This window comes from Lepidochelys kempii, chromosome 3 (genome assembly GCF_965140285.1).
Source record: "Lepidochelys kempii isolate rLepKem1 chromosome 3, rLepKem1.hap1, whole genome shotgun sequence".
Taxonomy (NCBI): domain Eukaryota; kingdom Metazoa; phylum Chordata; order Testudines; family Cheloniidae; genus Lepidochelys; species Lepidochelys kempii.
In genome coordinates this window covers 94,916,412-94,939,470 of record NC_136382.1, presented here as the reverse complement: position 1 = coordinate 94,939,470, position 23,059 = coordinate 94,916,412, and the positions used below count along the sequence as shown (strand labels likewise).

General features: G+C 41.8%; 1 protein-coding gene across 1 annotated transcript in view; it reads right to left on the bottom strand.

The window, feature by feature from the left end:
- The window catches only part of PKIB (cAMP-dependent protein kinase inhibitor beta), a 108,582-nt gene extending 86,249 nt beyond the window's left edge, over positions 1–22,333 (bottom strand). The window contains exon 1 of the mRNA XM_073335183.2: positions 22,153–22,333. The gene's annotated coding sequence lies outside the window, so the exon portion shown is untranslated. The remainder of the gene's footprint in view (positions 1–22,152) is intronic.
- Positions 22,334–23,059: the final 726 nt, after the last annotated feature.

Here is a 23,059-nt window from a genome sequence, read left to right as displayed (position 1 = left end):
TAGCCCTATGCCAGTTTCTGAATCCCTTATCAATCCCTTATCAATAAATGCTGGATCAGTGTGACCTTTGTCTGCTGCATCATTAGAGGAGAAGAAATGGCAGTAAAAGCAAAATGCTGCGTCCTTTGATGGGCTATATTCTAACCACCTATACTTTTCATACCAATCGGACTGAAAACTTCTTTGTTTATTCCCTATTCTACTTCTAAGAAACATGCTCAATCTAGGCTGATAAGGACCTCTAGATAATCGATACCGGCGTTCTATTTTTTGGAATGTCACAAACCGGGTCATCAGATGGAATGTTTGATGACTTTGAATAGGAACTACACTGACCTGAACTAAGAGACAAAGTCTGTTTCTGTTGGTCATTATTCAGTTTATTGCACGCACAGGAACTGGTGGCGGCATTATTTTCATGTAAGTTCTTAACTGAGGAGTCCGAGGTATTTGCACTACTATCAGCACATTCATTATAATTCAGTTTGTCTGCTCCTTTTCTTATCTTAACAACGAACCAATCCATATTTTAAAATTAAAAGTGGGTATCATACGATTGAATTAAAACATAAAGCCATGGGCTTGTTATGCTATTTCAGTAGAGTACATGTCACAAAGATTACAAACACTGTAGACACTGCGCTAGGCAGGCCTGACACGGCTGCTTATATAGGTCAAAGAATTTTCTAGAATAGTAGTCGGAGGGGGAGGGGAGGACCAATGGTAATGCGGCGGTGCCGCAGTAGTGGGGATGCATGCTGCGAGCGAACGCGGGCTTTCTATACATTTCGACAACATCTATATTACACAATTCAGCGCTTATTGCATAACACAACAATCCATACTTTAAAACTAAAAGAGCGTATCATGCGATTAAATTAAAACGCAAAGCAACTTTTTTTTTAAAACATTAGGGTGTGCCTGGACACACCCAGCACACCCTGTACGCACACCCGTGACCCATACTGATTGAGGTTAGCACCTTTTTCCACACCATTTTGGGAAGGTGCTTGTGCCTTTGACCAAGTGATCCCACGCTATCGGAGATCAGGGTCTGGAGTTTCTCAAAGAAACATCTAGCAGTTTTTGCCTTCACTACTGCCAATGGACTGCCTACCACTGCCAATGGACTGAAATGCAGCAATGTTTATTTGACATGGATAATAAAAATCAAATACAAAGGTGAAGCAGAATAAAACCTAATAGTATGGATACTGAGACACAGCCTAACTAGACAGGCTATATATTCTGGTTATAATCTATCGCTCAAGTAGGATTCAAAGTCTTACATCTTAGCAAAGTCTGTCTGCTCCTTTCCAATGCCATGCTAGTGTAAGCGGGGGAATAGTCCCACTATTGTGGGGAGCTTTCCTGGGTTCTGCACTACCCTGGTGAAGTGGGCTAGCGAAAGGATCTGAGTCCTCACTCCCACGTCCTTTACCCAGTGGCCTCCCTGCCCTTGAGGACTCCCCTTCCACTCTCCTGTCTGACAGAGTCCTCGTAACCCCAACAAGGCTGGGCCCAGGATTCCTGGGGGGTTTGACCCCAAATCCTGCTGTGGTCACCTAGGACAGGGGCTAGGGTGTCCCCACTCTGGGGTATTCTCTTTGCACTGTGCACTTCTCTGACCCACTCATCATTTCATACAATTTGAAGCAAATGCAAGTTATTTAAACAACAATTAATTTTAAAAAGAATAAGGGAAAATGGGAAAGGTTAAAGGAAACACATTAACCCGCTCTGTGGCAGGGAACATCACAAACAGTGTCTCTGGAATGTCCGGGCAGTTCACAGTCTGTTCCTTGTAAGTCCCAGGCCTTTTTCTCAGGCCCCGGCTGTGCTGCAGGGATGCTGCGGGTCAGACACTCGCTCTGGTGGTGGCCACACGCTCTCAGGCTCTAAGTGGCAGGGCCCTTCTTCCCAGCATTGCAACCACCCTGTCAGGGTTACCAATCCCCCTCTGAGTCTGGCCTACAGAGCCTCCTGGCTGAGGCGTCTCCCTGTGCTGGGTCCACTGCCCAAGGTCCCCCATCGCTCTGCCCAGCTGCTCACGACACCCGGCTCCGGACTGCTCCAGCCCCAGCTCCAGCTGTCTTAGCTCCAGCTCCACTCTACCTCAGCACGGCTGCTGCTCTGCCTCCAGCTCCCGGGCTGCTTCTCTGGCCCCTCTGGCTCTGGTTGCTGCAGCTCTGCTCCCAGGACAGGTCTGCTCTGCAGGCTGCTTCTGTGACTCTGCTCCCAGCACTGACCTGCTTCATGGGCTGCTTTTCTGGCCGCTCTGGTTGCTGCTCCCAGGGCAAGGCTGCTCTCTCTGGGCTTCGCCTCTGGCTTTGGGGCTGCAGCTCTGCTCCCGGGGCAGGGTGTGCTTTCTCTGGGCTGCTTTTCTGGTCCCTCTGGATCTGGCCCAGCTCTGCTCCCCAGCTTAGCTTGGGCCCCTGCTTTCTCCTTAGCTCGGCCCCACTCTCTCTGACCCAGACAATTCCAGCTCACAAGGAGGACGGGACCTCCCTGGCCTCCTGACTCCCTGATTCGCCTGTCTGCCCTGTCATTCAGAGTGACCTGGAGCATTGGCCTCTCCCCATTGTTCCTAGGGGAGATTCCCCATCAACCCTTCCGCCTTTTAGTACTGAGAGCTAGCAACTAAAACACCCCCACTGAATGTTAGTAAGGGGGCAACAGTCTCCTTACACTAGTACAATAAGGTTGCAGCATCTTTTTCCCCCATGTTCAGTCTCTCTCTTCTAACAGCACAGACCTCCAATAAACATCCTTCTATATTTAACACTGACAAAAGTTCTCCCAGTTACACTTTGGGATGTAACGAGCATATCAATATTTGCTCACATCAAAGAGTTCTTTAGACCCGACAAATTGCCACTGTTAGCTTATGAAGAATCTGACCAACATCTTTTTTTGAAGATTTTAGTTTCAAATGTCATTTATATCTCACGTCAGCCTAAATTGCCAAACTCTCTGACTTTTTATACACACGGTTAAACAACTGGCTATCATTTATATATCAAATCATCAGGTCCACTGGTATTATTATATACATTATTGACAACTGAAATATTGAATGCGGAAACAGATTATAAAAAATTTCATTCACACTAGAGAAAAGCATTAATACAGGCTACATCCTCATGGTAAAGCTTTTCTTCACTGTTACATCTTTTATTATTGGATAGTTGAGAGCTACCAAAAAAAAAAATTCCTTAATTCACACCAGGGCCAGTAGAAATCCACATAGTTAGACATGGGCTAGACGTGGAACTTTTTAAACAATCTTTCCTAACTATTGTTGATTTAGGTAAAAAGGAACCTAGATTTAAAAAGAAAAAGAAAGTCAGACCACATTTTGGTTTTTCAAAACCAAAATCTAAATTGATATGTTTTTGTAAATGCTCATTGACTCTTCTGAAACAATAAATATAAGATCACAAAGTTTTGGACAGCTAAGTCTCAAGGGAGAAGTATAGAAATTAGATCAGGGCGTAAGACTAACCATGTACAGAGGACCTGCTTCAGCCTTTACAGTTCAGAATGTATTTTCGAAGAATTTACAATTAAATCTCTCAATGAGTTTATCAGCATTAAGCATTTTTAAATAGTCTCCTTAAGAAATTTTGTGTAAACCTCATCTTTTTTTTTCCAGATCCCTCTAGTGAAAACATTATTGAATTCTGAGGTATGAAAATTGACTAAGTTCTAGATTTTATCACAACTTAAGGTATGGGCTACTCTAAATTCACTAAGATGTCAAGTAGTAATTTATATAAGAGAGAACAGCATCAAAAGGAGGATGTCAACTCATGTGAACTTTCAAAATACATGTCTGAACAAATTGTGCAATTTTTTTAACAGCTTTAAAAGCTTTGGTTCACCAGTTACCAACATTTTGAAAGACAGACTCCAAAATGATTTCTTCTTCTTTGTGAAATATAATTTAGCTGTTTTTACAAAGACTGGCCCATTGACCAATTAGTTCATCAATATAGTAAATACTGAATTAAATACATTAGGAGTTCCACTCAGAATATATAACTACATTTCCATAATTATGTTAGCTTTTCATTTTTAGAAGCATGTGCTGTTTTAGGAAGATCAAATCAGGTGACTGACTCAGTTCTCTTGTGAATACTCTACACTGTTTTCATAATTGTGAGGGTTTTTATAATACTCAGTTACAAACACTAATTCTTCATTACAATATTTTTTGGTACTTACCACTGAAAGAAATGCTGAAGAGTAATGGTTCCATACACGATAAATCAACACAATATAGAAACTGGTTAGACAGACTCATCATCCACTATTTTTCTCTTTTCATATGTAAGAGAATCCAATTCAATTCCAAGGGTCGGGGGGGGGGGGGCGGGGAGGAAATCAATCCTAACTCATGTTCTCTCTGAGTGTTTCCTTAGGGCACCATTCTGTGAACAACTTCCATTCCCAGTTAAGTCAATGGCATTTGAGGGCACTCACAGCACAGAAGGATCAAGCACTTAAACCCCAGTCATGTCTAAGTGCACAGGAGTCCAACAATGTGGACCAGTTTGCAGGATAGGGGCCTTGACTTGCAATGCCCAATGGATGCTCTTTAATGTTTTTTGTTTTTTTAATGTACTTAAGACTTTATATACTACGATCTATTATACCATTATACATTTGCATAGTCCCTAAATGCTATGGTATCAGAATATAACTTCCATTAATGTTGAAGGGAGATTTATGCATAGGTTGAATCTAGTGGATGGTCCTTAGTTTTTATTTAATAATAATAATTAGCACTTAAATAGCATTTTTAAGTCTTCAAAGAGCTTTACAGTCTAACTCATTAATCTTCATTACCCTTTTGTGAATGAGGAAGGTAAGCATGACCAACTCCATTTTATAGATGGGGAAAATGAGGAAAACAGCTTCAAGGGCCACATTTTTTAAATGATGTGGACCAGGTCGTGTCCTTTTGTGCCATTCTAGTTCTGGCCTGAAAATCACAAGGAAAATGACATCCACTATTTATTCTGCCATTCTATACTTGAGTGTATTTTCAAAATGGCAGCCAGATGTAAGTATTTTGCTGTCCACTAAGAACTGTGCTCTAGGTTGTACACTGTGACTTGTCCAGTACTTACAAGATAAACTTGAGGAAATTAATATTGTTTTATATATTACGATACATGATAACTATCTTAAAATTAGAGTCAATTCCATTGGCATGATAACAGCATTCTTTCAAAAAGAGACTAATAGAACATTATGTGAACCACTGTACAGATACCTCCTGTTCAATTATACACCTTTGTTTGGAAATGGGGAAACCCTTTTTAGGAAATGTAAGTCAGAATGCAAGCAAAACACCAACAGAGACAGAAATAATGAGGGAAAAAAAGGCTTATGTTATAGCATTACTGTGTAGGACTTTTATAGACACTAGAGACCCTCAAATATAAAAGGTATGTAGATTGGACAGTCCTATTTAGAGATTAAAGGAAAGTGAAAAGAGGGGAGGATGACAAGACACAGAGTTCCTTGCTGGACTACATCTCAGTGAGGGGAGTGATATGACATGCAGACTTTCAGAGGGATGCTGAAACTCAGAGTTAACAAGCTGGGACAAGGCCCAAAAGCCTTCAGGTGAGGAACTTTACTTCACAATGCTGTAAAGAGTCCCTCTCTACTTTGTAACAAAGGCTCTGTCCTATTTTTGTTATCATATCTGACCAGATGTGTTTACTTCCAATTGTCATTTGATAGTTTTCTCTCTGTAGTCTACCCTAGGACAAATACATGTAAGCAGAGTCAGGATGAGCTCTACCCTGACATCTGGAGGTGAGTTGTGGAAAAAGACTTCAGGGGCTGATCTTGTTTGCATGGGCACACCCAGCCTGCCTAACATGATGGGACTGCTTGCCCAGCTGGTCACTTTGGCTGCTGTGGGATCCCCAGTCTCTTTGTTATTGGGGCAGGACGAATAAAGTGTTGTTATCATGGTTGTGTGAATCAAGGACAGTAGAACTTTACTTGGCATTTTATGATGGAGGGACTCACCCTCAACTAAGTAGCACTTGCTAGGCAAGGCACATGGGTCCCAAAACCCAGTGAATTGAGAGAGGCTGGAGATAGGTATTTGTACCTGGTAGAATGGACCTCAAACACCAATTTCACCCTCCTTCCTCACACCTCTGCTATATAACATCAGAGCTAATTTTGATTCCATAAGGAGTCTGGTTACAGGCTGTTGAGGTGATTTCACTTTGGCCCAATGGTGCACCAATACTGAGGCTCCCCCACTACGAGCTGAAATCACTAGAAGAGCTAAAATTTCAGCTCTTAGTAATCACTGAGTGCTGTTAAGTGGGGGGGGGGGGACCTGAAGATATATTGATGAGTGACTAGTAGGATGTCTGCTGGAGAGGAGCAGTTCTTGGGATGTCCGGCAGAGTGGAGCAGCTCGAGGTGAAGGCTGCAGCAGACCCCCATGGAGAGGCAGGGCAGTTGGCCATTGACATGAGCAGTGGAGTACTTAAGGTGCCCCCATACTTCCCCCCTTTTCCACCCAGGCTGGGAGGTAAACTCTGCAGATGAACTTTTGAACTTTAGGGTTGTTGGACTTCTGGGACTTTGGGTAACTTTTGGGTTGCTGGACTCAAGAACCAAAAGGGAAGGACATGGCCCAATTTGCTTGAGGTGGATCTTTTGGTTCATGGTTTGTGTTACAAATATGTTTGTGGTGTTTCCTCAACATAATGCCGCGTTGTTTTCTCTCTGTTATTAAGAGGCTTTTGCTACACTCAGACTCTGTGCTTGTGAGAGGGAAGCATTGCCTCTTAGAGGCACCCAGGGGAGTGGTATGTATTTGTCCTAGGTCACTGGGTGTGGGCTCAAGGCGGCAGGGTGTTATTGGAATGGAACCCCTAGATACTGAACCCGACCCTTGTTGTTGCCAGCTCTGACGGGCAGAAGGGTTCCAGTTGTTTTGCTTTTGTTTAAGGTAATTGGAACTGGTTGCATACGCTCTTCCATTGAGGACGACTGCCCGTAGGCATCCCCCAGAGGTACCCCGCTTGACTTCTGACCTTAACAGACCAGGAGCACAGTTACTATTTGGCCACTTGATCAAAGATGAGGAAACTAGGAGGGAGCTGACATAGTGTGAGTCTGAGGGGAGCTAAAACATCAAAGCGGCAAAGAGGTCTGGTTACAGGAGCCCTCTGGGATATGGGTTCCTTTGCTGCTCTACCTGCTCCCATTTCTCACAGACCTGATCCAACACCCGTTTAAGGCAACGGGGGAGTCTTTCTGTCGACATCAGTGGGCTTTGGATCAGGCCTCCTAGGCACAAATCCGATCACAATTGGATCTCCAGAGAGCTGCAATACCTAGTCTCGGTGGGGTGAGACAAGAACAGAATTCTCAGCTTTTCAGGGCTTTAAACAAAACCCTGAATTTTTTTTCCCCTCTCTAACTCACACTCACGCTGTAAGATAGAACTCCAATCACAGAAGTACATGCTCTATGTCACAAGTAAATCAGCGTCTAAAGAAGAAAGCAAGATAATTGCTTCAGATGGTAAAAGGATCATGTAACCCTTTCTACCCTGTACTGAGACATAGATTATTCATCTGAGCAAGGAAGCATACATAGGCCATTATTCAGATAAGAAGCACAGAATTCATACATTACACTCACCAGGCTCTAATCTAGCAATGTTGACTCACCTCATTACCTCACCTTCTCTCACTAAGATCATTTGTTTAATAAATATAGGGAGATTGTAGAAGAGAAGCAGACTTTCCTGACTCAGCTGCCGTTGTTAAAAGTTTGTCATTCAGTTCCTAAGAACATAAGAATGGCCATACTGGGTCAGACCAAAGGTCCATCTAGCCAAGTATCCTGTCTTCCGACAGTGGCCAATGCCAGGTGCCCCAGAGGGAATGAACAGAACAGTTAATCATCAAACAGAGGCTAGGGACATCATCACTTCCCACCCTAGCTAATAGCCATTGATGGACCTATCCTACATGAATGTATCTAGGTTTTTTTTAACCTGGTTATAGTCTTGGCCTTCACAACATCCTCTGGCAAGGAGTTCCACAGGCTGACTGTGGGTTGTGTGAAAAAATGCTTCCTTTTGTTTGCTTTAAACCTGCTGCCTATTAATTTCATTTGGTGACCCCCTATTTCTTGTGTTATGAGAAGGAGTAAATCACACTTCCTTATTTACTTTCTCCACACCAGTCATGATTTGATAGACCTCTAACATATCCCCCATTAATTGTCTCTTTTCCAAGCTAATAAGACTGGGACTTTTCAATCTCTCCTCATATGGCAGCGGTTCCATACCCCTAATCATTTTTGCTGCCCTTTTCTGAACCTTTTCCAATTCCAATATATCTTTTTTGAGATGGACTGACTTAGATCACTACTTTATATGATGGATGGGGATAGATTTTATATACACATATGGGCTAATCCTCAGAGATGCTGATCACTCACATCGTCCATTTAAGTTACAGGAGCTTTATAGATCTCGGCAACTCTGGGGGAAGTGTGTGGGAGAATCAAGTCACTAATACAGGGGTCGGCAACCTTTCAGAAGTGGTGTGCCAAGTTTTCATTTATTCACTCTAATTTAAGGTTTTGTGTGCCAGTAATCCATTTTAACATTTTTAGAAGGACTCTTTCTATAAGTCTATAATATATAGCTAAACTATTGTTGTATGTAAAGCAAATAAGGTTTTAAAAATGTTTAAGAAACTTCATTTAAAATTAAATTAAAATGCAGAGCCCCCCGGTCTGGTGGCCAGGACCCGGGCAGTGTGAGGGCCACTGAAAATCAGCTCGCGTGCCGCCTTCGGCACATGTGCCATAGGTTGCCTACCCCTGCACTATTGGATATGAATTATATAGAACAATGTGTAAACTGTCCTTTTTGTAAGGATTAAGATGTATCAGAACAGAAAAGTTAGCTACTTCTAATTAAGTTCTTTTCTTAGAGACATAGTGTCACGGGATGCACCATTCACCACCCGACTGGTGCCTCTTCCTGGTACTCTAGGGATTAGCTCGAGGCTGACACCTCCCCTCCATGGTTGGCACACCATCACTCTGTCGGCCTGTAGCTCCTCCCACAGCCTCAGGAATCACAGCATACTCTTAAAGGCTCAGCCCCCCAGCCGCATCGCTGTTTGTGTCCCCCCTCCTGTGGGGGGTTTAGGTCCTCAGTACTCATAGGCACTCTCCCTCTCACTGCCTCTGTGCCACTTGCCCACTGGCTTGTAGGGGAACCTGAGCCCACCCTCTTCTCCAGATTCCAGCCCAGGGACTCTCAGCTCAGCAATCTGGGCCTTCTTTTTCTGGCTTTACTGCTCTATCCCTGGGCTTCTTCCTACTGCTGGTTCCCCTTGTCTTCCTGGGCCTACCAGTTCCCCAAAGCCTCCTCCCTCTTCCCAGGGAGTGACTCTCATCTGCAGTCTCCACTCACTCCTCTCTTTCTCCTGGAAACGTCTGCCTTTTTCCAGCAGCCCCCTTCTCCTTTCAGCTCCTGGGCTTTATAGACCCTAAGTATTCCAGCCCAGCTGAGCCTCTTTAATCAGCTGCCTGTTGGGTTAATTGGCCCATCTGGGTAAGGTGTGGGCAGGGCCGGCTCTAGGTTTTTTTGCCGCCCCAAGCGGGGAGAGAAAAAAAAAAAAAAGGGCCAGAGTGCAGCTCCAAGCACATGCTTGGTTTGCTGGGGCCTAGAGCCAGCCCTGAGTGAGGGATAGTCACCCCATCACACACAGCATATTCAATGAAATGTTTGATTTTGTCCTGATCCAGTGTTAAGATTCTTCATAATTCAGATGAATAGCCTGCAGCCCACATCAATACAAGAACATTCCCATAGTAACTGAGAGATGTGTATTGTTGTTTTTTTATTAAATTCACTTTCTTTCAGAATTCTGACTTTTCCAGCACACAAATGATGAGTCTAAGGTAAAGAAATGAATATTCCTGTAATGTATACAGAACAAAGCCTCAGCTTCAAATTCTTTTAAACTTCTAAACCCCTTTAAGGCAAACAGCCACGAGTGACGCCTGGTCTACACTACAGTTAGCTTGATGTATGGCACCTTACATCAACCTAACTCTGTAAAAGTCTACACTAAAATGTCACTCCCACCGACGTAACTCGCCCACTCCACTTCCACGAGAGGTGTAGCACTTAAGTCGATGAAATTAGGTTGACTCAGTGTCGGTGTAGACACTGCGTTGCTTACATTGATTGTTGCTGCCTTTCAGAACCAGTCCCACAATGCCCACATTGACAGTTAAATCAGTGCAAGCACTCCTAGTGAGGATGTGCACTGTCAGGATCATAGGGCAGATATGCAAAAGCAAAATTAATTAATGTGACGGTCAGCGTAACTTAGGTTGACTTAATTTTGTAGTGTAGACTTGCCCTGAGAATTTTCAAGCTAACGAGGGGAGGAAGAAGGGTTTGGATGAAAGCAGCACCTGCTTACTAATGCAAAAGCTTTATTATACCACTTGGAGAACATATGGATTACTTCAATTACTTACCTAGAAGCCCCTGGGCACTCCAGCAATTTCACAATTCAGAGAAGAGCTTTTGCCTGATGTTTACAAAAGTGTGACCACATTCATAATAAAAGTAATCACTCTTTATGGAGGCAGCCTTAAATCCTAATTGTGATTAGTGAAAAACTATACTTTCTCTGGGGACTTCATTAGTATGAGCTTTCACTAAACTTGGGCTCTCCTGAGAAGCCATTTAAAGACTGTGTTAAGAGTAAAGAACATGAAAGCTGCTCTTACTGAATTTTTAAAATTTGCTCTTCCCAGAGGAAAACAAACAAACAAAAAAACCACTTGTCAGATATTAAAAAACCACTAACCTTGTGCCGGAGTCCCTTCTTTAAAACCTAGACAATATCCTCTTATAGCCTATGCCTGATGAGGGGGGAAGTGATAGGATTAACTTTTCATTTCTGAACATCAAACGTAAATATTTGATTGTGCTAACACTTCAGCAAAAAATATTTGTATGAAACCTTCACATTTTCCTAACACTGCATCTTGTCTTCAGGAAAACTCTTACTCTAACAGAGGCTCTAGTTTACAGAATACGATTGTGACAGCCTGGACACCGCCGGTACAGTAAATGCACAATTGATATCACGCAAACAAACCCATATTTAATATAATTTATATTAGTGAATGTGACCCAGAGACCCCTTCATGCCAAATGGCAGAGGGCACAAGGAGTACATGGGGTTTTACGGGGATCCCTGGGTCAGATATATGCATAATCCTTCACCAAAAGTAGGCATTTGAGGTCTCTACAGAGAGCCAGTAGCCCACTGGTTATAGGTTATCATAATCATTGCAAAATGTATGTACAGATAATATTTAAGGAGTTATTTATGGATGTTAAAACCTATCCTCTTAAGGCCTTAGAGTTAAGGCAGATCACCAGGAGGTGACATACCTCAGAAACGTTCCTTTCAGGCAGGAGGTAGCAGATACCGATTTCCCTGTCTGGTCATTTGTGTATTGTATGCCTCTCAATGGAGGTTTATTTGCATACTAAGCCAGGGCAGAATGAAAGACTGAAATCTACAACAGAGAAAATGTACAGGATGAAACACACAGCAGGAGGATGTCCTGTTCATTACAAATTATTGTTCTGGCATATTCTAGAGTGCAAGGAAATACACAAAACCCTTAACCTAGGAGGCAAGCTGACAGCGTGCAGATGTCATGAAAGGAGGGTCACAGCCAACCTGGCTGTAAAGCACTGCAAGGATTTGGGATGGGCAATACTCTACAAGACATGAGAATATCTTGTTAATTAAGTTTAGGCTCTAGAATGCATGCTATGATATTTTATATGCAATCATTTGTTTCCAGTTCTTCTACTTGCCATTACTTGAGTCTCTGTGCTTTGATAAATAAATGTATTCTTACTTCATTGTAAACACACCTAAGTGCCGTGTGTTAAGCAGAGCGGTGATCTGAGGTGGAGCTAGTAAGCTGGGGTGTACTGCTTCTTTGCAAGCAGCAAATCGGTGAATACTGAAAGTGTCCAGTGGAGCAGGGGAGATGCAGGCTCTGGAGTTGGGGTATACCAATCACTAACCTGTAGAGAGGCAGCAGGCCGTACGAGGCCTAGAGGGAAATGCTTGTGTTGCCTGTGGCTGGTAGAGTTGGGAAGCTGACCCAAACTAAGGGTACATACAAGGCTCCCACATGCTAAGGGCAGATGGTAACGAGGTGCATCACAACTCTGGATACTCCTGGAAAACATCATAGTAAACTCTATGAAGCTGGGGCTGTCATTTACTAACTCTTTGTACAGTGTCTTTCTAGCACAATGGGGCCCCACCTGGTTGAGATACCTAGGTGCTACGGCAATATAAAACTTAAATGTCAAATATTATTAAAAGTTCTATCATCTATCTTCATTTACTCTGGAGAGAAAGAATCCCTCCCGTCATTTTTTATATTTCAACCACATCTGACAGTTGTAATCTAGTGGTATGACAGCAATTTTTCAGAGGACTAGCACTAAATTTATACTCCAGCAAACTGGATCTTCTCTGGAGAAAAGTCCATCATGTTTTACAGAGGAAAAAATTGGTAATGGGAGAGTCAGAGTTCCAGGATTGTGGACTCTAGTCATCATCCCGAGCCTCTGCTTCAGAAATGGAGTTATGTTCCAAGGTCCAACCAGGGCTCCTGGAGTTGCAATAAATAGCTAAACTTAGGTGCCATCTCAACTTCTGTAGATGTTGAATATATATGTAGGACCTGGTGAGAGAGGAGTGGGCAGGCTAAAAGGTGGGCAGGCTTAATCTGGGTAGTTCCTGCAAATTACAGATGACAATTTCTTTTGGTTCCAATTATTTTTGGTTCTTTTATTTAACAGATCCAAAACCTAAAATGTGGTGCAACAAAATATTATTTTGTTTATCTGAATTTATTTAAAAACACCCATCCACAGATTTGCAGGCACAAGTATAATACATTTATTTACAGTAACTCACAAGAAGGACCAATGTCCTCCATCCCCCTACCTGAGAGTAATTTGGACATGGGACAATATGGCTGGATAAGTGACTAGTTGTCCAAGGCCAAATAATGAACCAGAAATAGAACTTAGGTGATCCTTGCTCCTATTCACTCTAGCCACTGTACTGAATGGCTTTCTAATATTACATGCTATGTTTTTAAATATGCTTCAATTTAGCCTCTAATTTTACAGGTATAGTTTTGTACTGTGTTGTACTGTGTTAACTGAAAGAAAATATGAGAGGCTTTATCAGCCTACCTGAGTTGTGGGAGTGAACATGTTGAGATCTAAGTTTTAGAATTGTGCCCAAAATTAATTGCACAGACAAAAATAGCTTTCAAAACGAGAACTAACATTATAGTTGGCACTAGGAAAAAATAAATACAAGTAACCAAAATTAATTTTTGTAAACCCTCAAACAGGAAGTGATTTAAAAGCCAAACAGCAACAGCGTTGGGAGATACTCATCTTATTTTTTCTTGCATTTCTTCCACCAAATATGACTTTCACCATATGTCAGATATTAGTTGTTGGAATAATTGGTGTTAGAAATTCAGTACTATTTACAGCAATAATCAGTGTGTGTTTCATTCCTCAACCCCTGAGCTATTCCTCCAGCCAGAATGGAACAGAAGGTTTACAAGGCAGCTCCAAAATTGTTTAGCTTAGGGCTTGTCTCCACTTCAGGCTAAATCGGTGCTGCTGCAATCGATTTAGCAGGGTGAATTTAGTGAGTCTGGTGAAGACATGATAAATTGATGTGAGTGCACTCTGTCGACTTCAGTAATCCAGCTCAATGAGAGGCAGAAGCTATGTAGACGGGAATGCATCTCCCGTCGCATAGCATGGTGTAGACACCACAGTATGTCGATGTAAACTACGTTGACTTGTGTTATGTAAATTACAGAACTTAAGTGTAGACAAAGCAGAGAAGCCCTCAGCATACCAGCTATATCCTGGATGAAAATGAACTACTATAAGATTCTTTAAAATCTGATCATGTCATCTGCCAGCTCAGTACAAAGCTGTTTCAGAACTGATTCAGCCCTAGGGAACATAAATACATCCCTCAGATATTGCCAGGCAATATCCAGCCTTTACGGTGTACCACTGAGGAAACCCCAGCTGAGTTCCAAACACTATTTTCAAAGGTGCATGCCCAATCAAAAGCCCAATATCTAATCTAGACATATTTTTCCCCCTTTCTCCTGCAGCCTTGCCTGCTCAGCTCTAAACTACTATGAGCAGTCACTGGACATAGGAATCCTTTCCACAACAACATACATTTTAAATTCTCCAAATAGTTACGGACCTAATCCCACAATTCCTATTCAATGGCAACTCACATTGACGTCAGTAGGAGTTTTAGCTGAATAAGGCTATAAGTTTCAGCCTTGTTACCTGTACTTACTAATTGCTTATAATATGTGCACAGCACAGCACATATTGCTAAAGAACCAAAGCTAGATTGTTGCAAAGGACAAAGATTATAATTATAGGCTCATTTTAATGTTAACCTTTCCTGGCTCACACAGCAATATTAAAAAACACTTATTAATTAGTATGAAATATCTCACAGCTGCTAAAGGCTTCAATTCTATCTGAGCAGATACAATTTAGTGAAGATATCCTAAATGTCCGCAGGCCCTATTTCCCTGCCACAGTGAATAATACTGATAGCAAAGAGGGCTTAAGTGGAATTTAAATGGTGTATTGGCTCCATGCAGAGACGTGAATTTCATGGTGGTGTAGTATGAAGATTTCATTGGCACTCATTTAGTATCAGCTGCATAACTCAATCATGACTTTATTCCTTTTAAGCAATATGGTCATCACAAGTTCATTCAGTACCACATCATCAGGTATTCTCTGTAATGTATATGAATATACTCATATGCATATATTCCAAATTAAACCTTTCTTACAAGCATACAAGTGATTTCCTTTTCTGAACTTTCATTATAACACAGCAAATATTTACATCTGTCTCAAATTCATTCACATCCAAGGGTTCCACTACAGCCAGAACCTATGTTCCCAGCATGGAAACTAAGATTTACTTCCTCTTGGATTTCAAATTGTACACATTTTCATTTTCATTATGCAGTTCCTTATCTTAGCTAATAAGTTCCATCACATCAACAATGCTCAGTGATTTGAATTGACAAATAACGTAAAATGATATAGCACTCTAGCAGGGCTATATGGTGGCATAAATTAACCCCCTTTACGTCACTGTGCAGACTTGGATCTGGATGCTTAGGCAAAACTGGATGCTATGAACCCATTATTCCTCTCCCCTCAATCCTGGAGCAGATGGGCAAGGAGTGGGAAGGGAAGGAGTGGTACCTTGGCTCTGCATCCCCAATACACTGGCCAGCAGAGATGGGATACAGAGCGGGCAGAGATTTGCTGTTGGCACAGGTAAACAGCAAATATGGTCCCACTGGTTTAAGGGAGGAACAGAGAGGGAATTGTGGATCCCTGAGCCATGATTTCTTCCCTGGGATTCTTCTAAGACAGTGCTGCAGCATTCCACCCCCTGCTGTGGGCTGTGTCTTTGTAGCATGATCTGGTACTGAATTACAAGTGTCCATGAGATCATCAAGGAAAGATCTGTAGTATGTACACATTATTATCTCATATCCAAAGACATTTCTTTTGCATATACTCAGCACTCACCATCTTTGACAAGCTAGTTGGAACAACCCTGATTGATGGTGAACTCACATGTGTTCGCTAGCATCAGTCTGCAAGAGTTCCATTTTCAGAATCCGCTCTTGATGTATGCATTTTTAGATTCATTCATGCTTGATTTAAAAAGAAGTCATATCTGCTTTAGTTCATAAAAACATGGACTTGCTTCTTTGATACCTTCTTCTAAGTAGTGAATGCAGAGTATCTTACTGTACTACGTGACCAGACAACTGTCAGAAGATACAACTAGTTAAAAAAGGAGGGGGAAAAAGTGTTGGCTATAGCTATTTAAGTACAAGAAGGTGAAACAGAAAAAATGGTTATGTGTTGCTTTATGCACTTTTGGTGCAGATCCATATTTAAAAAAAATTAGCCTCTGCTCTATAGTAAATTTTTCATCTCTCTCTCTCTCTCTCTCTCACACACACACACACACAGGGCAAGTTCAGATAATATGTATTCTACTTTATTAAAGAAATTAGCAAATGAACTTACTATCCCAGTGATACTCAGACCTCAGTGGTTCAGGAGCCAAATTAGTGATCAACATTACCCAAAAGAGTCAGGAGTAGTGTAAACTCATTGTTTCATTTTACTATAGTACTATATATCCATAATTAAGCAGTATGACAGGGGAAATATTTAGTTTTTATTTATATATTATTCTCACAGCAAGATGACTAACCAAGTATTATTATTATTTTATTAACTACAATTATCATGACAGAAATCTTAATGTTATTTAAAGCATGCTTATTCAGAATTATGATGTTATCCATACTTCAAATGATGCTTCCAGTGTTGCAAAATGAGATTCAGCTTTCAAAGCTGATACATCTGACGAAAAATACTCCCAAAACACAAGTATTGACTCGGAGGGGGAAGTAATGGAAGGCAGTAATGATAAAAGAAATGATGATAGTAGAAACCAAATAAAAGGGATTGCCTTTTAAAAGTCAACATTTATCTGCAGTTATTACACATTGGCAAATGAGATACCACAGTTATTGCCTATTCAAAATATAGGGAAATGTTACGTTCTCATAAATAACACTGAGCAATAACTGTTGATGTATGTTGACTTTGTGACCACAGTAAACAAGAGATAACAAAAAAGTGAGTTCAACTTTGGCCCCCATATATAGAAGTATCAAATCAAGTAAGTAATAGGCCCCCTCTGAGTGTCTGTGGTACAACTGCATCTGGAATATGGTGTTCATTTCTGGGAATCTCATTGTTAATATAATTCTGGTATACTGGGGAGAGGAGGCATAACCAAACCCTGCAAATCTTTGATGACTGTGAACTCGAAGGAAGGGAAGATTGGGAAGTATAATAAAAAAAACTGTAGTATAACTAGGAGCGATGGGATGAAATTAACAAAAGGAAAACTTAAACAGGAAAGATTTTTAAAAGAAAGCTATTAGCTTGTTGAGTAATCTTCAAGAGAGGTTGCGTCATCTGTTTAAAGCTAGACTGTACCAAACATTATTTGACCAACTGTGCTTAGTAAGCAAATTGATTTGTGAAAATGTTCACAAATAGTCATGTTTGGTTTCCTACGATCCTTGGAGGGTCATTTGATTAGTTGTCCAAATATGCATTGCAAACTACCACATATTCATGAAAATACAAATTCAAGCAGTTTCACAAATTTTAGCACAAATGTTCATTTATCCAAATATTTGTGCTGGAAGGGTTTTGTTTGTTTATTTTTGTGTGCTTGGTGTTGGTCTCCCATATCAAGGGTTTTAATCATCCAGGGAATAGAATACCACCATGTGATTTAGACGACCACTCACAAAACATTGGTGTTGAACACCAAACAGTAGAGGCAATCAGTTCATAAATATTCTGTAGGATAAAAATCATTGAACACAACTATGTACTTTTGAATAACACATATACGGCCCAGAATGGGTTAGTACCTGGCAATTAGGTATGCCTGCATTTCTTTCATGCCGCCTTCTTGTTCTCCAGAATCTAAGCTTACTTAAAAAAAAAAAAGAAAATGTCTAGCTGAGAGAGCCTCAGAAATGTGACCTGAACCTCACTGATGCCAAGACCCCTGCCTACATTTGCAAAAACTGAAACAATAAGTCTAAGAGGTGTGACCTGCCCTCTTCATTTCAATGGGTGCTAACTCAGTTGCCCAATACTAATACTTCAAAAATTAACATTAACTATTTCACTGTTCCTCAATTCATGTAAAAAAAAAGGGGGGGCATGCTGGAAAAAGGTTCAAGTTAAGAAGATCTTCACAATCTATTCTGTGACAGTTCATTGTGTCATGGGTGAGAGAGTTGAGGGTGGATGGAGATGGCAAAAGACAGTAACCTCCCATGAAGGATTCATACCCAAGGAGCCAAGAGGAACCAAACAGGGCCATTGAGTCCCATCAAGGAGAAGCCAAACTCAGAGAGACCAGCAGAGTCCCTGGGTGTATTTGGGTCCCACTGAGGGCAAGCCATGCCCAAGGAGCACAGAAAGCATGCATAATAATATTTTGAACATCTCCACCATCTACTATGAGAAGTATCTCTTGTGGGTAGAGATTACAAGAATACATATACCTTTGCTTTTTCTAACTGATCCCTGAGCACAAACATTTATGGAAGTCAGACTTGCTCATGAATGATTCATTAACCAAATATGGGGGGTTCAAATCTTGTTTGAAATAGATAATTATATTAGTCTATCAATAAATGAACAATAGGGGACACTTTTGTACTGACGGGCAGATAACTTGATGACCTAATAGGTCTTTTCTATCTCTGGATTCTATGGTTCACATCAATATCTTTCTTTGAGTTTGTCTAGATTTCTTAAAGATCATTTCTGTTTTTATAGCACATTGGAGTGAAACAGCATAACCTGCATGAACCTGTAACTGCTGTGACATGATTAAACTTAATTAAAATGGATTGGTATGTGTATTCCAATCTACATGGACTAGAAAGCATAAGATTAAAACTTTCATTCTTATGGTGAGCTAAAGGATTGCTTTTTGGAAATTACTTGTATCTGTCTAGGAATGTTTTAATGTAGGGTTTTTTTTTTTAAGGCGCTTTCATCAGCTATGATGCAGCATTTCATAAACATCAAAATATAGACAAACACTGTAGTGAATTATTTCACCATTTCAAAAGGAATATTAGCAATTCAAATGAAAAAAAACTGGATCAGCTTGATCCCAAAGGTATCTGCAATGAACAGAAGTAAACAAGAAATATTCCTTATTTTATTTCTACTTTCAGGATTTCTGATCTGCTCAAATACTTCATCAAGATCTTTTTGTGTTAGCAGCAAAAAGCTTTGAAGACACAAACAAGTCAATACACATATCTTCATACTTCTAGTTCCTACACTGACGCTGCTAAACCCAAAAGGGATTTTATTCTCTGTTGGAACAATTAGCATAGTCTACAGACTAAAAATTGAGTTAGTAGGGATGGCTGGAAAATAAAAATTCTGTTTCATGAAAATTGAGGTTTCGACATCTTTCATTCTGCCTTGGAATGAAACCTAGACCTTTTGAAATTTTTCACAAAAACAAGCTCTCACACCAAAGAGATAGATACTTAATAGCCCAGTGATTAGTTCAAACATCTAGGATGTAGGAGATCCAGGTTTAAGTCCATACTCGGGTTCATTTGGAACAAGACACAAATGTGTGTCTCTCAGGTGAGTAGGAGCCTCTCCCTCTCTCCCTCTCTCTCTCTCTCCCTCTCTCTCTACTTTTTACCAGAATTTCAATTGTAGAGCTGAGAAACCTCATCAGAACAGAGATGTTTTCACAAAAAGTTGCAGTTTCCACAAATCAGTATTTCTGTCAAAAAACATTTTGTTGAAAAGTTCCTGACCATCTGTAAGAGTTAAAACCGTTTTGGTAATTCTAAGATCTATTATTTTTATTATTAGGTTTTAAAATAAATCTATGGGAACTGAATTGGTCTGTAGATACTGGCTATACAGTACAGTGTATTGTAGCTCATTTACATGCCAGTTTCATGTTAGGTGGCCACAAGAATCAATGGATTTTGCATGTTTTCTTAGTCCTTCCTTTTCTGTCCAGAAGCCAGTGTGGTGGGGTTTTGCTTTTTTTAAACATTTGCGGGTGGAACCATCATAACTGATCCAGGGAAAGTTTCTCTAACTGCAGTTACTTTGTTACCTTTAGAAAGGAGAGGAAATTTTTTACTTGGTCAATAGACCAAGATATAAAGAAATCTCTTTCAGTCACAGATAGATGAAATTTTAAGATATATTTTAACCCATTGTTTGCATTAAAAATGCATGTTGATTTAATCTATATAGCATCACTGTTCATGACACAATAGTTCTGGACTTCCAGGATCAAATTTACTGTTCAGAGATTTATTTTAATTAAATGTTATTGTATTATATTCAAATAAAGCAGAACAAAAACTACTTATTGTTTACTTTCCCATATTTAAACCACTGAAAAATGACTAATTTCAAAACTAAATTTGGTAAAGGATTAGAACATAATAGCTTTGGAGCACTTTTGACCATTTTTGCATGGGGAAATTTATTATATCTGATTGAGAAATAATCTAAGGTACTTATGACCCTTATTAATATATCTGAGCACCTCAAAACCTTTAATGAAAAGAACCTCACAGCACCCCTTCCTCAGATAGGAAAAGACTGCTAGCCCTACTTTACTGATGAGGCACTGAAGCACAAAAAGACTCCAAGTAAGTGCCTTGCCCAAAGTCACCCAGAAAGTCTAGGGTGCCTTGAACCCAGGTCTTCAAAGTCCCTAACTAAGCTCCTAAACACTGGGCCATCAGCCCTATTTTAGAACCAACTGAGCCACCCTTCCCCACCACCTGAAGGGTAACTTTTCATGTGACCTTTCAAAAGAATTTTTAATGACATGAACCCAGACTACATGTGTGCTAGCACCTAACTGCTGCCGAAAGGATGGTAATAAGTGTTACAATCTTTTGATTCAATGATCTGTGAACCATGATGGACTTAGGCAATAATCAGTTGTCTGGAAAATCCACTTTTTAGTGAAAGGATAGAGAGTCTGAGCCATTAGGTGAATACAATATATGTTTTTAACTCTACATGAAGAGGAACGTAGTATTCCCCCCGCCCCCAGTAAACTGTAATATTTTCTTTGAAACCATTGTTTCCTGTGCTCTCAATTTCCATACACACATTTATACATTTATTGATTTCCTGGGTGTGCTACTGACCCAAGAGCCGCACCCATTTATGACAGCTCTTAGAGATTTTTTTTAAAAAATGGTATCTAGGAGGAACATAACATCCATCCTTAAAGCACTTTGGCACAGAATGGATCTGCTGAAGATATTGATTTTTTTGAAGAAACAAACAATTCGGACTACAAACCTGCTGTGCCATTTTTCTACTCTTACAGCCTGTGGGAAGTTCGATTCGACTCTGCTCACAGTCAGCCTGATGTAGACTTGCGATAATCTTAATGTTATTTCAACCTGAGGAGGGAGCTGTCCGTGGGCACGTTTTAGAGCCAAGAGAATCATTCCCGCAAGTGCCACGGAATAATGCTGGCAGCCGAGTTTGTGGGATTTTTGCAGACGCGAATGAAAAGGATGGAACCGAAAGCACATGTGGCTGGCTGTAAAGAGAAGAGCGCACTGCTCCAGAAGAGCGCTCCTTCTCCGTCGTTTCAGGATCAGCGGAAAGCGATGTGGGGAGAGCACGGGAATCAGGTCCTCTCCCCCGGTGTAAATTATCCGGTAGCACAACACGATCTGGGACCACACCAACAGGCAACAGTACCGCCCTGGGTTCCTTCCCAGCACTTACCTGCCTCCCTTCCAGGGTAGGGAAGGAAGGGTCTGCCCCCCGGCTCCGGCGCAGCTCAGTTCCTGCTCTAATTGCTCCCCGTATCAATCCCGGGGCCGGACTTCAACACTTCCCCCGCGGGGAGACTTTTCTTCAGCTGGCACTTCACAAACCTTCCCGGCAAGGAACCCAAAGCGCCACGCTCGGCAGGAGCGAGCCACTCCCGAGCTGGGAGCCGCCCGGGCACCCCCCCTTGTGAAACAGAGCGCCTGAACCATATGGGTTTGCCTTGAAACCACCGGCTAGGGAGGCGGGCGGGCGTGGGAGAGAGGTGGATTTCAGCGCTCCGCGTGCAAGATTATGAAGAATCAAAGTATTTAAAAACAAACAAACCAAACCCACGACTCCAACAGCTCAGCCGATGGGAAAGCTCAGTTACACGGCGCCGGGCGATGACAGACTGCGCTGGTGGGTTTTCAGGGCGCCCGAAATGCAGATCAGAACCCACCACGCAGCAGACCTTAAAACCTGGGGAACTTTGGCTTGTCCCAACCAGAAGCCCCTGTACTCACCAGTAACCCCGCGGAGCAGAGGCACACAGAGGAGCTCCCAGCGGCGATCAGAGTTTCCCAGCTTTGCCCCCTTTCTGACTGACACAGCCTCGAGCTTGCAGCCTTTCCTGGCCAAGGAGGGCACCGCGCAGATAACCATCAGGGAGGAGCAGCTCACACTCCTGTGCCAGCTGGAGAAATGAGCATCGACGCGAAGCCAGGGAGGGAGGTATGAGGATGCAGCCTCTCTCTCTCTCTCTCTCTGGCTTCTCTAGAGATCCCGCGAAAGCGCTCCCGTTAGGGCCCAGGAGAGGGAATGATATCCCCTCCCCTTAACCCTTGAGACAGTGGCGAAGGCAGAAGCCAGGCCGTACCCAGACAGCATGTAGCAAGAGGGGGCAGCCGCCGTCGGAGCGGGGCTTTCCTGTCTGCTCTGCCAGTTTCATTCAATCTGCCCTCTCCTCCCCACCCCCAGCATGTTATTAAATCCCGGGCTGATTAGAGGCGGGGTTGGATGAAGGGGGTTGCTGCTGGAATTTTTGAATTCCTGTGCTTAGGTGACAATGGGAAACTAGAGAGGAAGAGATTAAAGAGACCAGGAAAAGGTAAAGAGCTGGATCTGCAGGCAACCTGGAGTATGAGCGACACACACACACAAAATGGATCGACCCAGGTATCCTGCCTGAGTCGTCCAATTTTTGGCCCTCGCATCCCAAATTCCATGGCATGAATAGAGAATAAATTTAGCCCTTCCTACCACACACACGCGATTCTGATGTAGACAAAAAAAGCACCATAAAAACCTGTATCAATTTTTGGCCCCTCCCACAATCCAAAGTGTAAGGTACGATATTAATAGACCACAAGTGCCGCTGTATCTTGCATTAGTGGAAAAAAATTGACCCTGGTGCAATCTCCACCTAATAGC